This window comes from Lichenostomus cassidix, chromosome 2 (genome assembly GCF_008360975.1).
Source record: "Lichenostomus cassidix isolate B80296 chromosome 2, HeHo_3.0, whole genome shotgun sequence".
NCBI lineage: Eukaryota > Metazoa > Chordata > Aves > Passeriformes > Meliphagidae > Lichenostomus > Lichenostomus cassidix.
The window spans coordinates 20,846,992-20,862,346 of NC_139482.1; the positions used below are offsets into that span (position 1 = coordinate 20,846,992).

General features: G+C 40.2%; 1 protein-coding gene across 1 annotated transcript in view; it reads left to right on the forward strand.

The window, feature by feature from the left end:
• Positions 1–15,355, forward strand: part of FAM171A1 (family with sequence similarity 171 member A1) — an 85,699-nt gene that overhangs the window by 23,838 nt on the left and 46,506 nt on the right. The window lies entirely within an intron of this gene.

The window sequence follows — 15,355 nt, forward strand, 5'->3', positions numbered from 1 at the left end:
TTAGTTGAAAGTCTGATTAACTTAATCCAAACCATAGTAAAATATTACTAATTACTTTATAATTGTGTATTTTGAGGCTGCGTGTAGATTAAGCTGTGTCTAAAAGTATAAAGGGTGTACAGCCTTTGGGAATGTCAATATAATGGTTTAATCAGGTGAATAGGTTTAATTATTTCAGTAGTCACACTAGTAAATTGCAGAACCCAACAAAAGATAATGCAGTTTATAGGATCACTGGTTTGAGTTCAGCCCATATACATCATTCAGGAGTCTCTGATCTGTAAAGTAATATTTGCAGCTGCCATTAAAAAAAGCACCCAAGCTGCCTGAAGGCACATTTTAGTGGTTCAGCCTCATTTCCCAGTGTTGATACTTGGTTTTAGTCAAAGCACTGACTGAGTTCTGTCACAGAGGATCTATCAGGTGCACTGTACCTACCCTCTGGCTCTGGATAACCCTAAATTTGTGTGGCTAAAACCCATCTCAAACATACCAACAGAAATCAATGGGTTAGTCAATTCTCTGCCTGGCTTGTTGTCAGTTAAAGGACACAGTACCCTGCATTGTACTAGGGCAACAATTGGGATATGTTTGGTTTTTGAGGACAATACAGTCCTATTTTTCAAAAAGTTCATTCAGCAGTAGAGTTGGTTCACTTTTAATATTGTGCATCATTTTTGCTGATATCTTAACAAATATAAAAAGACTGGCTGGTTTAAGAGGCTTTCCGATTTTAAGTGGTTAGTTGAGGAGGTTGATGGTAATTAATGTTCCATTGCAGATGTCGCCTTTGCTGTCAAGATAGAACTTAACCACTCTTGACCGTGCCTTGCATCAAACCTGATTTCAGACACTCCTAGAACTGCCTGGGGAAGGGTTTTCTGATTAGATAGTTTTCTTATCTTGAGAAAAAGCCCTTTTCATAATTCTTATGGCTCAAGAGGCTACAACCTTCCTCTGTCTCAGTGGAACTGTGATGTCTGGTTGTCTTATACCAGCATATGTGTTCATTTTGTGCTCTTTCCAACCTGCTGCAGGTACATTCACTGGCAGATAATTAGGGTATGTGGATTACGGAAAAGTTGATATTTAAAGACAATGACACAACTATCATGACTTACCACAGGGATGTAAATTTATAGAGTAGACAGATGAGGACCATGGGTACAATCAGCACTGGGGAAGCAGCAATTTGAGTAAAACGAAAGAGCTTGACTTTTTACTGCTATTTTATGTAAGTGATATTGCTAAGATGTAGGGGTGCAAAAAGCTGATAGCTGGGCATAAGAAGAGAGAGAAAAGATATCCGTCTCTTTGGAAAAAATGAAGTAGCTTTAGACCAAGTTGGAATCTCATCTGGTACTTTATGAAGGTCATCATGCATCAGTATTTATAGCAGGTTTCCCTCCTTTCCTCCCCTACACACACATATGCTCACACTCACTCTTTTTAGCAACAAGCCAAGGCTTGGAAAAAGTAATAACCAGCATTCCTGAATCCAAGATGCAGACCTTTCCTTGTAGCATTACTTCCTGTAAAGTTGAAAAATCGTTACACAGGATCATAAGGCTACTAAAAATATAAATGTCTTTAAGTAAAGTACTCATAAATATTGACATTCTTAATGGAGATTTTCTCCTCCTGTCCAGACAGTATACATATTCCAACAACACTGATAGACTTACAGAGCAAGAGGTACTGAATGGACAGATCTGCAAACCCTCCAGGTCTTTCCAACCAGGCTTCCTTTAGAGAAAAGGATTGCCTTAATTGTTAATTTTGATGTTACTCTTTCTGTGGGGTGTGTTGCCTAATCCCAAATCCCATAATGGGTGGAATCTGTGCTATTGCTGAAGGAGCTCAGAACAGTGCTGGTACAGCCAAATATGAAGTTCTGCCCATTACAAGTTGACATACTTATAATGCCAGTTAGGTTTGTACTTAGCAGAAATTGGTATCTTGGAGGAAAAATGTGATTTTAAAAAAATGGGAAAGTAATCGAATTACACTTTAAAATTCTGTATGCTTTGCCTCCATGTGATAATTGCATCAGTGTTGTTTTCCAGTGGTGTGTGCCAGAGAAGCTTTCTGTCCTCAGAAGAAAACTGTGTGTGTTTGTTCCTTTTGTCCCCTTCTCCAGCCCAAGGCACAAAGGCAGATGGGGGTAAGGGTTGAGGGCTGCAGTATTCCTGTATGTTGTACACCCAGTTAAAAACATCCCTTCTGTCAAATGTTCATGCAGTTAATTGAGGACATTTTCTGAAGATTTAAATTTGCTATTCTTTCACTCACATAGCTTTTTTCCCTCTGTTTTCTACAACTAGGTTGTCTGAAGTAATATATACTGTGTATTTTATAAATGCAGGCTAATGTAGTTGGTGAGCCTTTTCTGCTTTTATCAGGAAGGTCTAAGTGAAGGCATGCATCGAATAACTTTACTAAATATTTACCAAAATTATGGATTACCAAAATTTTGGTCACTTACTGTAATGCTTAAATTGGCTAACAGCCTTAAGGACACAAAAACTATGGTAGCCATCTAAGCCAATTTAAGTTGGCTAAAAGTGAAGGGTTATGGGTAGTATCGGAAAAAATACAATGAAGCACATTGTGGGCTTGTTTTATATTATTCTTGACAGGTAAGTGATGCTGCTTTTGCATCATCACATTTCCTTCTTGCTTTCTTGTGTCATGTTGACTTGTGAGCAGCCACAATTTTACTTGAAAGTGAATATTTCATTGCTCTTTAAGTCCTGTTTGTGCAAAACATGCTTTTAATGAGCGCAGGCACTTAGCTGTAACAGATTGAAAACAGGAGGACTCTCACAGTAGAAAAATTTGTATTTTGAAAGCTTGCCCACTACTATCCTTTGTTTATGATGCTGTGGTAAACTAATGCACTGTTACAGCTTTGGCTTCTGCTTGTGGTTGGGCTTTTTTGGTTGTTGTTTGGGAGGGGGATTGGCTGTAATTCAGGTGATAGATCCATATATTTCCATCCGTTATATTCATATTTAGAAACTGTTAAGTAAGATACTTTCACCTTCAACTAGCATTTAATGTGTATGTTAAATGTCAAAGGAAATTGAGGTACAAACAGTCATTAGGAGGAGGCATCAGGAATGAAAGGAGAAATGCAATCCAATTGATTTTAAAAAGTGGCTTGATGAGCACATTCTCTGTTAACTATGGAGAAAAAACAGATTGCTTTTTAAACCAGTTTCCAGGCTGCTTTAGTGTTCTGTCTTTTCCACACAACTCTTTCACTGCATTTTCTGAAAGTACGTCTTTCAGCAAGATCTCTCTTCCACCGTGATTTAGAATAAGATAACTTACTGCAGCACAATTTGAATGAGGTGTGTTTCTTGCTATATAAAATTGTAGGGCATCCACTCTGCTTTCTCTTTTAAACACAATGGACAGCGGGCAAGAAAACACATGGTTGCAAGATATGGGACATCTCAACTAAAATCTCAATCCTCTTCGTTTTTAGGTGTAATTAAAAGGTAAGATGAGCATATCAAATGCAGGAGTCTTAATTTTATGGGCAGTTTTGTTTATAACCAGTGTGTTTGTGGATTGGCTTCATGGAGATTCCAGGAAAGCTGGAATTGAAACATTTGAAAACTATAATAATGCTTAATTTCATTGCCTTGGATTATTTCCTGGAAAACTATGAGGGTTTTATGCATCGTTTTCAACTTCATAGTGCTATCAGTATTGATAGCAGGCTGATTAAGTACATTTTTAGCAGCTTCGTAGTGTTCAAAAAGCAAAGGGAGATAATACCACTGAGGTTTAAAGATTGCTTCGTGAAATTGCTCTAAACTGACAAATAATGATTTGTTGTCTTCAACATCTGTTAAATAAATTAATACAGCTGGACTTAATCAATTAAAGGGAATGCTGCTCAATCAATCGCCTTTTTCCTTTGCTTTCCAAATACTCCTTGGAGAGACAGTTTGACCGTAAACTTTTTTTCCAATTGCCTTGTGATTTTTCTGCATAAAACTTCATGTAGGTATATGTAATGTTTTTCAATCTCAGCTTCAAGCTAGTATGGGTATTTAACTTGCTTGCATATAGAATTACCAAAATAAGCATACTGTATGTTCTCTGCATTGTCACTGGAGAAATATTGACCTTCCCTGAAGGTGTTGGATTTGAATGCTTCTGGCAACATAAAACAGATTTTAAAAATCCCTCATTATGTCTCTCAGTGCAGGCTTTTTACACCTTGGAGCTTGGTCTGATGTTTGCAGCATTTTTCATCCATAAAGAAAAGAAATCAGAGGCTAGCAGTCCTGCACAGAGCAGTCCTGTTGCTTCCTTGTGGTGGTGAAACCTGCAGAGCCTCTGAGGAGCTCCGGTCGTGGGGAATGACCTCAGTAGACTTGGAGGTCTCAAGACCATTGGGGTACAATCGTCCTGCTCCCAGCACTGTCTGACAGCCACCAGGATGTGGTGTCTGGTTGGCTGAGGGAAAGGAGAATCTTCACAGAGCTCTGCTTCTGGCTCTGCCACTGTAAGATTTCACATCAAGGTCATTCATTAGTGAGCATGCTGTGCATAGATGGTGATTTCAGCAGCCACACCATTTTACTGTATCTGTTCTGGGATGACATATTTCAATTCTTAAACATATTGTGTTCATATGGGTTTGAGCAACAGCTGGAATCTTCTACTCCTCAAAATGTCAGGTACAATAAGTTTTTGCTTGCCATGTATAATTAAACAAACACCAAATTGAACAGTGCTGAACTAAAGTTTGTCTTCAACTGTAGTATGATTAAGGTCTTTCTGACTGGGTTTCTTAGCTTGGTATTGATACCATCTGATGGATGATTCTAGCCTTGCAGCAAAACCCACAGGAAATGAAAACTGTGATTTCTTGATTTAACTGCAAGGAAGTTAGTTCTCACTCTCCTTTATGTCTCTGGACCAGTATTTCTGTTAAAGAGGGAATGCATAGTAAGTGTAACGCATAAAACACACTAAGTTTTGTTGGAAAGTTGTCACCCAGGAGAATACATTGAAGCAGTGAAATTAAGTGATACTTTTATTTTCAGATGTTTCAATTCCAGCTTGGCTGAAGGAAATTAGAAACTTCCCATTTAATTGTTTCATTTTTAATGAGTGTCTCATCTTAAACATTGTTTCCTTCCCTTGTGGGAAAATACAATTTTAAGATAGGCCACATGGTAGTATCACTAGTACTTGTAAACTATATGAGGGTGTATACTGATAAAATGTGTTGGATTCCTGTGGTGGCCAAGTTATACTCTGTCTGTGTCATAGAGTGTGACAAAAGCAGTGGGCTTTTAGAGCATGTCCTGCTGTCACCTTCCCTTCCCCATGAGCACAGGAGAGAAACTGCTACTTTTAAAACACCACCCACAGATTGAATTCCTACATTACAGAATTTCAGCAACCTGTTATCTGTTTCAGTAGTTGTTGGGGTATTGACTGTTAACGTTTATAATGCAAAATGAAAAACTGTATCATTATAGACTTGTCAAAGAGCTGCAAATCTACTGAAAGTTAAAAAAGCAAGGTGTAATTAGATGTCTCAGTGATCTGCACAGCCTTTCTTTCTCCTTCACTGTGGTTTTTTTCTGTAAAGTGAAAAGAGGCAGCAGCATCTCTGCAAAGCAAGCCCAAACCCCAATAACAGTTTTTGTTTTCCACTGAGATGCTGTGTAAGTTTATAGATCTTCAAGTCAGCGTAAGGCCTTGCTGAGAAAACAGTCAGTTCCTCAAAGGACAATAAAAGTCAGGAGAATTTTTCTTGTGTAGTATTGTATATGGGGGAAAGAGTGTGTGTGCATTTGTTTTAAGACTGGGTGAGGGGAAGAGCATCAAATTGTGCTTTGCCTTTGAGATGTGAGTGTGGTGAGTCCACAAGACGATAGAGGAGTGGTTCTGGGTTTCTTGCCTACTGCTGGATCTCTTGGTTTCAGTACTACAAGGAAATCTGTTTTCAGCACTCCCACATGATGGTCTCTGTGTTGCTGTGGCAGCATAGCAGGGTGAGAGTTGGCTTCTGAGGCAGGCACACAAGGGGTTCTGCAGTGAAAAAAGCAAGGCAGCGATTAGTGCGTCACCAGATTCCTGCGTGCTCTTGCAAAGAGGTTGTCATCATCGGCCCACTCACCCCTTTGTGAGCCCTCCCGAGCTAGCTGGGAATAAAGAGGCTTTGTGAACATACTTGCGTCTTCCCTTCAGCACGATGGAGAAATACCTCTTTGTGGTCACCACACAGCTTACAAAGTATCAAACTCTTACCAATCTCTGTTTTTAAAAAACAAAAACAAACAAACAAAAAAAGTTAATAGAAACATCAATTCCTTGTAGCATCTTTGTCACACTTCCCTGGAGGGGAGCAATGTGGGAAAGAGCACTTAGGCTAGTCATGCCAATTTCCTTGCATGAGGAGCGTTGAGAACTGAGAAACATCTCCCATGTCTGGCCATAGACTATTCCTTGAAACTCCAAGAGGTCTTGTCATCCTTTATTCCTTACAAAACATCAGCCAGTCACCTTCCTGCCTGCCTCAGTTTCCAAGTCTAGGCAGGATCTAAGCTGAAAATAGAAGAGGTCTAGTCACTTGGTGAACTTCACAGCCCATTTTACTACATTGAAACTATTATGAAAGTGGTATTCTTGGACTCGAGATGAGTACACGTCAGATGATATAGGGATTATGTATTATTATTTTTTAAATATCAGTTGCTGTGAAGAAATTATTGTAGGATTTTTCAGACCAGATATAAGCAAGAATAATTTAAATACGTGTTTTGTGTGGGTTTTGCAGTTCTTTGGTAAACAATGAGTGTATTGTGTGTGTTCTGCTTAAAAACACAGGTTGATTATATCTTCATATTGTGGTGTACAAAACTTGAACTAATCTCTGTTTATTAATAAGCTGTCATCAACAATAATGCTTGTGAATCTCTCAAAAATTCCAGTAGAATAAGAGCCAAAATACTGCAAAGGAAGCTTATGAGTCTGTAGAAGGTAGATATGATACATAATGTGACTCACACTTCTGGTGCTGCTGGCCTTGGAGGTCTTGTCCATGTGCTTGAACCTTAAAAACATGTTTTTCTGGGTGCTCATTTGTAGTGGTCTTTCAGCTGGACGTGAGTAGAGTATATGGTATAGAACCAAACAGCTGCCTGGTAAACCCTCTTTATTTTCTGTATGGTCTCTTTAAAGTAAAATTGTATTAGTGTTAAGAACTATTTTCTTCCTGTACTAACCTTCGAACAATTTAGAATTAGTTTGTAGCTGTATAAAGGCAGAGCATTCAAAAATAGCCTAAACTTACACTGTAAATGTTGCTTGACTTTTTCTCCAAGGTATATTTATGTCACAGGAGCATGAATCCTTACAGCCTTTGGAATCATGGAGGTGTATACAGACTACTCAGAAAACTTCATTTTCTGGACTTGCTAAAGCTTGCAGTTTCTGAAGTAGCTGAAAGTGCAAGTGAGAGTCCTACAACACCAGTGAGCATTCCAAATAAAACTATTGGAAAATTCTTGTGTAAAAGTTAGCAAATATTTTACTGTCCACAAGGAACATAATTAAACTAATTAAAAAAAAAAATAATAATCTGCAGTCATTTGACTTCAAAGGAACCCACAAAGATTTTTGGAGGCAAAGCGGGATATAAAAAGTGGCTAAGACACACATTTTGCATTTAAGCATACTATTTTACTAGTTTTTCCTTTGGATATTTTTAGGTATTGCTTTGTATCTGATTGCTGATGTGTATAGATGTCCTCCACCACTGTTCATCTCTCCCAAGTGACAAATCTTTTCCATTTGACCATTTTTTTCCCTTTTTTCTTCCCATAAAGCAATGTGCAGATCATTTTCTAGCACTTGCTTCACTACTTAACCTATGGTTTGCTTAAGTGTTTGCAAGAGCTGTGCTAGTGTTAGATGCCTTTCTGATTTCAGCTTCCTCTGGTTTTATCTTGCAAGTGTCCCAGATGCTGAGTGCTGTCACACAAGCTATGCCAAAGCTTCAGGGGGAGAAGGGGTTCACAATGTGCTTTGCAGTTCTGGCTGGGGTGGGACCCAGATGGGTTACAGCCATTTCAAAATCCATCTTGTGGAAAACAAGCTACAGAAGTCAGAGGGATGGCATACTCCTTTGTGTCCTCCCGCCATGGAACTGGGATCTGTGGAAGCAGTGTGTACAGATCCCAGAGCTAAGACATTTGCCTGGGTCCCATAGCACAAGACTGGAGTTGCTGTTCTGCACAACTCGGGTGGTTTTGGGGCATGCTGTTTGATATTCCTTCCCCTGCCCCCAACACCCTGCTGCTGATTTTGATGCTTGCAGGGTGGGAAGTCAGTGCTGTGTGAGTCACTCTGTGCCTCGGAGGGGATGGGTGTAACATTCCTGCAAGTCCTGAGCAGCATCACAGCACGATGAGTGGGTAGGCAAGTGTTTGTATCTCCCAGCCTGTCTTGACTGCTGTTTGAGGAGAAGGCAGAGCCTGGGATTCTTTGGTCTCCCCTCCCCACCTCAGTTCCTTGCCAGCTGGCTGACAGCCCTGAGGTGCTGGGCTGAGGGTGGTATTTGTGGGAGGGAAGAGGCAGCAGTGACCCAGCATGCTGGCTGTGGAGTGGAGCTGCCCTGTTCTGTGACCTGCTTCCCTGACGGCTGCGTACAGCCCTTGGACTGAAGTGTCTTGGCATGCAGCAGTGATGTACTTACTCTGCAAATCAAAGGGAGCAGCTTGAAATACTCAACTTCTCTTCTTTTTCCTCCCTTCCCCTGCCCAACACCCCCATATCCAGGGGGAGATGACACTTCTTGTATACAAAGCCCACATGCATAGGAGGATCTTGAACATCCAGCTGTTGTAATAAATAAAATGTAGCAAATGATCCCAAAGAGAAAGGAGAAATGGGAGTCAAAAGGCCAGGGTATTCTGGCCCAAAGCAGATGCTGTCAGTGTCTGGGGTGGACGTGCTGGAAGAGGAGTGAATCTTGTATGATGTCGATGAAGTGCTAAGGCCCAAGGCTGGGGAATGGGGCAGCTGCCCCAGCAGAGCTCCTGGCTGTCATGGGGAACATAGCTGTGTGCTGCCCTGCTGCCTCTCACCTCATCCCAGAGAGCTGGGCGAGCCGTGGCTGTGTCAGCCAGCAGGGCCTGTGGCATCAGGGAGGTGTTGGTCTTTCACTGCTGCACCAAGGAGTTTTCTCTGCATCCTGCTTTTCTGAATGCTTTTGGACCACTCTTAAGACCAGTCTGAGTAAGAGCAAATAGCAAAAGTTAGCTTAGAGCTGATGGGAATTACTGGAATGTGATAAGGACTTTAAAAAGGAGGAGAGTCCAGTAGTCAGGGCAAAAAACCCATTTCAGGGTTTTTTTAAACTCCAGGGAGAACAACAATATCTGTGGACCTGTGACTTTCCTGCAAGCATTTGTCCTCACTCTCATTTCCCTGTTGCAGTCAATGGAGATTATCCACCTCTTCACCTGTCTTTCTGTCCCCTCCCATCTTCCACAGGCTGACAGGCATGGCAGATAACCATGCAGGCTCCCAGCTGCCTTAGCTGTGTGCCTCTGGTGTTAAGGTCCATTTACTGCTCAGCCCAGCTCAGCCCAAAGGCCTTTCCTTCCACAAGGATACATTCACTCATCTTTTTTTATCTAATAGGAGGTGAAAGTCCCACTGAACATGAAATGTTTTGTTGATTCTCTGCAAGCTCAAAAACTGTTAGAATAAATTTATTTGTAGACTTTCATTAAACTCATACAAAAGCTAGGTGCTGCCCTCTCTTCATTACATTTTCACTCTCTGTTATTGTACTATGTTTCTTTCTCTGAGTTTAGAGCTTTTCTTCCTAAAAAGTGTCTGTTTCTGAAGAACCCTCAACCAAGAAGCAACCCCACTGCCATCTTATTAGACTTCCTTCATCATTCAGCAGTAGTTATTAGCGTTTTTGCTTTTATGGATCCTATTTAAAACATATTAAAAAATCCAGTAACAGTAAAAATGGCAGTATAACACTGCTAAGCCTCATGACTTGCTCTTTTTCAGGTGTCTTTTTTGACTCTTTTGATATAATCTGTAGGTCCAAGGGCCTTGTACGGAGACTGAGAAAAGCTGCCATGGGAAAACCCAAAACAGACTGGCAGGTGATTGCTTTCTTCAAAAGGGACTGGGTCAAGCCCCATTTGCTAAACTGTTGCAATTGAGTGATAGGAACGAGCAATTTGGGCTGCCCACACAAAGTGACAGGAAGATGCAGCTTTTGTGTGACTCTGCTGGAACCGGCTTCCTCACCCTGGAGGAAGGAGCTCCAGGACTCTGCTATACCAAGGGGCCTTCCCACTGCTCTGACCCTTATGATCATACCACATTTCAGATATTCAGCATATTTTGCTGCATGGTTTAGGGCTTATTTTAACTCTGGATTTGATTGATTTGGCAAAAAGCTTTGGTAACTTCACAACTGATCTGCCACTGTTGCTGGAATCTGTGTGCCTGCTGTCACTGCAATAAGTGAGCTTAAAAAGGATACATATTTTCAGAAGGATACTTTCGGGGAGCAAAGTAGCAAGGGTTGCAACAAAGCTGTTGAAAAGTGAAAACTCTTAATTTAAAAAGTAATTTCAAATTTCTGCACATTTTGTAGAATGAGTTTCTGGAGCCTGTTTTTCTCTGCAGGTTGATACAGTCTCATGTGAAAGTTGGAACGGTTTGTGCTAAACTGTTGCAGAGAAAGCCAAAGTAAAGTACATGTGGGTTTTTGTTGTTTTTTAAACTGTGGCAGGTCTGCTATTTAAACATATTTGCTACCACTGCTACTTAAACAAAATGAAGTTTAAATAAGACATACTGCTCCAGTGTAAATCCATTTACTTCATGTTATTACAATTAAGCACTTCATTGAATTTGGCAGAGCTTTCTCTGTTTCCTTTTTTAAAAAATGTGTATTAGTAAGTGATGGAGTCTTGGAGCATGAAAACTGTAGGGAAAAGGTACCTAAATATGAAGCAAGGTGTTTCACAAGCAGTTCTGAAAATTAATAGCTGAGAGTCTAAATACATCATCTTATCCAGGTTATTTCAGCAGTAGGTCATCAGTCCGAGGAGGTGGTGATTTTAAGCCAAACAGGTCTTCAGCACAAGAGCAGAAAATAGCCCGAACAGGATTCCTGGGTGAGACCATCAGCCTTGAGCATTCCTATGTTACTCCAGGGACCTAGGCTGGGGAAGGTGCTGTGCAATGGCTCTGCCTGCCAGAGAGGATTCCCCGCTTGGAGTGCAGCTGCCTTTCACACACCCTTTCTGCATGTGATGTAGCCTGGGCAGCAGAAATGGGAGAACTATCAAGGTGAAGGCCACATCTTCAGAGTTCAGGCTTTGTTACTTCTAATGTAACAGGCAGTCCTCAGGGCATTTTGCCAGGAAACCCCTCTAATTTGTGGAAAAGGATAGGCATAGTGCAAAAGTAGCTTATGGCCTGCAGAGCCATCTGCTTCTGCCACTGTCTGTGTTGACAGCGAGTTTAGCACTGCATCCCTAAGTGGATCGTGAAATCTCACTCGTTATGCTTCAGTTACCTATTTGATTTTCTAAAAGTCCTTTCTACTAAGGGAATTGGAGCAGTGGCTCTCAAAAAGACTTTGGCTGAGGTTCCTAGTTAAAAAGAGATTTTAAGAAATTCCACCCACTTCACTGCAGTTTTAACATGGCAGTAACAAAAATGAATTTCTAAACCGGCCTCCAAAATCAGCAGCAGTGTTTTATGTGTGAACATACCCATTGAAAAGAATATGAAATGTATTTTGCCTGGCTTTGGTGTTGCAGCTAATATAAGAATCATCACGTTTTAAAGGAGCAGCTTTACACTATGAGTCTGTGTACTTAGCTGAATTATTACCTTACTGTTTATTATGTGCTATTTGAGACCCCAAGCACTTTGGACTCCATGTGAGTGTAACTACAAAATAATTTCAGCCTAATTTTAGTGTTCATTTAATTGCTAGAAAGAGGAACTTAAAGTGCAAATATTAAAGGTTGTTTCATTCATATTAGCTGGTAATAATTCTTACTTGCTTCATTTTTTCTTTATTTAACTACCAACTCAGGTGGGAGTATGTGATTGAATGGTCCAAAGCTGAAGTTAAAATCCGTGTTCACGTCGAACACCTTGGCATTAGACTAACTGCCATTTCTGGGAGAAACTTGAGTCTGCAGATAAGGTCTTTAAGTTTCTATTTAAGGCAGTTGGGTATTTAATTATTTTGTTTCTCCTATATTGCATCCACATGTATGTGGGTGCAGAACGTTAATATGTCTGTAGAATTTTGTTGTAACTACATAGAATCAGAACTGTCACTATTTTGCTGTGGTGCTTGTTGCTGATCCTATACTAAAGTAGTGGACCCAAAGTCCTTTTTTCTTTATAAACAGCTAAGGCAGCTCAGCAGATTGTTAGCATCCTTGCAGTAGACCTCTGGTTCCTACAGGATGGTGCTGCTGGGCTTTCTAACCTCCCCCCTTCCTGTACTCTTTAAAGGGGTGCACCTTGTGCTTGGCCAGCTGATGGCTGGAAGTCTCAGTCATGCTGTTTTATGGTAGCACAAGGCTATCTGGGAATTCAGGCTGGCTTTGAGCAGTAATAGCAATCTACTGTTCTTTTTCCCTTTCCCTTAAGTTATTTTGCAACCTCAAGAGAACAACTGGCTGTTTGGGTTGTTAGACCTGTTGAAATAAATAAATCAGCCTTCCTGTACAACTGTGTGCTGCAGATTGTGAGTGTATATACACACACATGCATCCTTTGAGTTATGTGGGTTGGGGTTTTTTTCCCAGAATCTTTGTGTGAAGAAGGGAAAAAAATTAAAGAGCAATTTTGATTTAGAACATATGCTCAGCAAAGTGGAAAGGATACCTTATTTTTGTATTGTGGAATGTTAATTTCCCAAATCTCAGGACAATGTGAAATTATGTGAACTTTAAAAGTAAATGTACAATAGTTTAGAAAACTGAATGTCAAAATAATACAGAGCATGTAGTGATACTGAATATACTGCTAAAAATTGGTATTTATAAATTTTCTACAACTGTTAAATTCAAGAAGGAAAGATGAAGAGTCTGTATCTCTATGTTTACAAGAAGGTTAGCACTCCTGGAATACTCACTGGAATTGTATTTATGACTAAATATGGTAGAACAGGTTTTAAATTTATTGGGCTGATTCCTTTAAAATTATGATTAGCTGTTGAATACTATAATTTTTCTTAGTTCCTTTGTAAGTGTGGGAACAGAATTAATTGCAAATGAGCAAAGAGGAGATATCCCTGCGTGACATACATGTTTTAACATCAAGAGGGCATCTGTAAACTTGGTTTTTGAATGGGTTTCAGGGAAGTGGTATGGACTTGTACTGTCAAGGAAACTTTAAAGTAAAGGCTGTCATTTTCAATGTGATTAGCTGTACTTTTTGTTTTCAGTTTAACTTATCATACATATGTATGTGTATAACATACATGAATCTTCTACCTGCTAATTATAAATCTGTAAGGTTAGAGAAGACCTCTAAGATCATCAAGTCCAATCATTAACCAAGCACTGCCATGTTCATCACAAAACCATGTCTCCAAGTGATAACATTATATTTATTCTGGGCACAATGTATAACAGAGCATATTTTGCCCTTTTAGATGTTGATTTTTGGTCTCACATATCTCCTTTTTCATTTGCATCCCAGAAAATTCCCCCAACACATCCTGTTAATGCAGCTTCTGTCTATAAGTTTAGCCTCTGCATGATCTGAGTATTTAGAAGGCCTTCCTCCTGCTGCTTCTGTAAGCATTGCTTGCACGCAGTAGATTGCTTTCCAAACATACAGCTGTTTGTTTAAACCAGTATAATAATACTTTATAATGCTTGCTTAATGCACAGACTAAGTAGCCTACAAAATATTCATGTTGCTGTCTGTGCCAAGCAGAGCAGGCTGCTGGAATGTTTTCAGTTCTACATATCTGCTTGTAAATGGGAAAGTGGCCATATTTGTCAAACTGAAAACACCAGCAGCCCTGTGTGATAGCATTCCTTTTAAACAGATGTGTGTTCTGTAGCACAAGTGTAAGAAACAGACGAGGTGAAATGAAAGAAGTTGAGGGATTCTATGCTGAGGGAAGGAGCTTGAGCAGAGTGCTGTTTACACCTATAAATATCTAAAATGGGCTTATGCCAGAGTAAAAGCAATACCTTCTTTATGTTGTCAAATGGACAAACTAGTAAATAATATGAGCTTTTGCCAGAATCCTGTATTCTTTGACTGGACTCTTTTAGGTAGGCCTTTTGTGTAATATCAAGTTTACTTTTTTAAAGATATGTTTAACGTTATGTGGGATTTTTGATTTTGATACAAAATATACCAAAATCGCAATGCCAATGTAATTTGTACTTTGTTAATACAAAGTACAGTAACAGCAGCAGCAGTTTGATCACTACATCAATATGTGGTACATATTTCTGGTCTCTGTAATATGCTCACCATCATGATGCTGGGCATCACCAGCTGCTGAGAAGGAATACATGGGCTGAAACTAGCCCATAGCTATCTTTGATTTTATTTATTTATGTTACTAGTTGTCCAGTTCTCACTCTTTGCTGGTCTGAGCCATGTATACATGCCTTTCCTCTGCTAGTTTGGGAGATATCGTCACTTTTTTAATGAACTTGGAGAAAGATTTGACCCACTCTGCTGTGGTGTGATCAGCTGATTCACTCAAGTGACATAGCTGGTCATCTAACACAGAAGCCACCCTCAGGTTCCATTTGTGTTGAGATACAGTCAGCCCTGTTTGCAGCAGCTGTGGTCAGTCCCACCCTGCATTACTCCCAGAGCTTCAGGGCATGTCAGCCTTGCCCATCTCCTCTCAGCCTTCCTCTGCCATTTGTTAGCCAGTCACAGCATTTTACATCAAGATTGATCTCTGAATAGAACAGATAATTCACTGATCTGTTTGATCATCTGTGACTTGTTGGTTTTTAGCATTTTGATTTGTGAACCCCAGGAGTCCTTCAGTAGAGTGGCATTCCCTTCAGACCCCTCCCTTAGACAATTGTATATACAACATAAACAAACATGGTTACTCCGAGTTACTTTCACCCATTCCCAAAGCCATGAACCTCCAAACCTTCATTTCTAGCTACAGTGGTAGTCATGGGACTGTGATAAGCAGCTCAGGGAATCAGAGCTGCAGGGAAACCAAGAAATACAAATGTATGCTCCAGTGCTCTTCCCATCTTGGAAAGCAAGATAAGGTGTGTGAGCAGCGTGTCAAACCCTCATTGTCACATTGTGT